The following is a 2,233-nucleotide window of genomic DNA, read 5'->3' as shown; positions in this document are numbered from 1 at the left end:
TGGGCCTAGGGAAGGCCCTATAACAATACTTTCGACACAGTTATTATCTCCGCTGCCTCCACCATGTTACACACAGTGCTCACTGCTGATTCTAAAATGCGCCACCTAGTCAAAACAGGACATATGTTCTTCTAGGAATAGATCTCTTTCCAGTATTTCGTCATTCCACTATCGTCATCACCTCATCATACTTTCATTGACATTACAGGCACACATCCCCAGAGCACTCTTCAAATCATCTAGTGGTTATCCAACTAGGATTATAAAGGTAATTTCTTAGCCCCGCACAGTGGGTTTCAATCTTGATAAAGGGGCACTATTGCCAGCAGCTAGGTAGGCAAGATAAAGTTAGCCGAAGTAGCCGATAGGGGTCTCTCACCCCTCAAAGTCGTCACAACTATTCAAGCTTGTACAAGGAATACATGCAGCGCTGACTCTAACAAGACCCAATGGGAATGTCGCACAGTCATCTGTCAAAAACAAGACCTATCTTGTAGTATGATCTCTTGCCAATATTTAATAATTGCACTATCGTCATCACCTCATCATACTTCATTGACATTACAGGCACACATTGACATAGACCACTGTTGCAATCAACAACACAGTCGCTATCCAAGTAGCATTATAGAGGTAATTATCATTATCATACCTCATTAGCATGTGAACCAATCGCGTCGCGTCCTTTGCGATCACGGCAAAGCCTCATGGAATAATGTCTTTCACCGTTGAATAATTTTTCATATTCCATGCCTACAACTTCAATTTCTTCATATTCCATGGCTAGAAGTTCAATACTAATATAATATCCAAGATAAAGTTACAAGAAGTAGTCAATAGGGGTCTCTCACCTCTCACTGTATGTCCACACTATTCACGCTTGTACGAGGAATACATTCAATGCTGAATCTAACAACACCCAGTGCCCTTACTCTGTATATTAGTCACTGGAAGATGGCCCATTTCACTCCTTGCTTCTACTTCACCTATAGTCTCATTGCAAACGCCTCAGTTCTATGATATCACATTCACTTTCAGCTGTCATGCAACGCAACAACTGTGCTATCTGCCATCGCACATCAACGAAGAAGTGCAGCCGCCCACATTCCACCTCACGTCTGTCCGACCAGCTGCAATCCTCGAGGACGCCCCACTGTACCACGATTTCACTACGATGTTTGACAAGAAGGAGCAGTGCGCGAGATAGGCTAATGAGCAGACTTCCCTCGCTTGAGTTTCGGAAGAATGTTCCATATCGCGCTAAGCTGACCACTGCTGACCATGACAGGCGTGCATTGGACTGGTACAGGTTGGAACTGAACATTGAATATGCTGGTGGTGACGCTTTCTGATGAGAAGTTGGTCGTGACTGATGCAGTATCCTTGGACTTGTCCACAGCATCGTTCAATCATTGCTCTCTGAGCTGCCTTGATTCTGTACTTACCCAAATACTAAGACCAAATGCCTCTTGACTGTGCTTTAAGAGAGACTGGCGCCATGCCTAGAGATATGACTGACCCCTATTGGCAAATTTGTATGACTTTATCTTGCCTACCTAGCTGCTGCCTATAGTCTCCCTTTAACTGCGGAACACTTCAAAGTCGATAAAATGCCATGTTCCACCTTTTAATGTGTTCAGACTGCCATTTTCAAAATAATCAAGTCAGGACACTGCCTTCTCGTCTCATAATAAATTTTGCTTTCCTCAATAATAACATTTCTTCTTCTTCAATGCTTTCATCATTCCAAACTTCTCCTCCTCTGACTTTTACAGGGGTACAGTCATGGCAATCAAAACCCAAATACTGAGACCAAATGCCTGTTGACTGTGCTTTAAGAGAGACTGGCGCCATGCCTAGTCTCTCTTAAAGCACAGTCAACAGACACCGACCCCCTCAGACTCAGAAACCACAAACGCCCAACCCTTCCTGCTACCTTAATACTTCTGGATGACGCTAATTACACGATTTATTGAGCATGTACATGTACCACAAAATCCATGTCTGATATCACTTTGAATTTAGATGATATTGAATAACCGATTTAACGCTGGCCTCCTCGTGCATTTAAGATTGTCAATCGCAAGCGTCAGCAAGAAACCAAAATGATGTGCACTGTCTTTTTTGGCATTTTGATAATGTTTTCTGATTTCGTTCATCCAATGGATAATGGCGACATCAATAATGTTGATGAAAATGTCGATGCCTTACAACCTCCTGCTCGTCGTCACCG

Source organism: Lineus longissimus, chromosome 6 (genome assembly GCF_910592395.1).
Source record: "Lineus longissimus chromosome 6, tnLinLong1.2, whole genome shotgun sequence".
Taxonomy (NCBI): Eukaryota; Metazoa; Nemertea; class Pilidiophora; order Heteronemertea; family Lineidae; genus Lineus; species Lineus longissimus.
The sequence above is the reverse complement of the archived record's forward strand: the minus strand, read 5'-3'. Positions refer to the sequence as shown.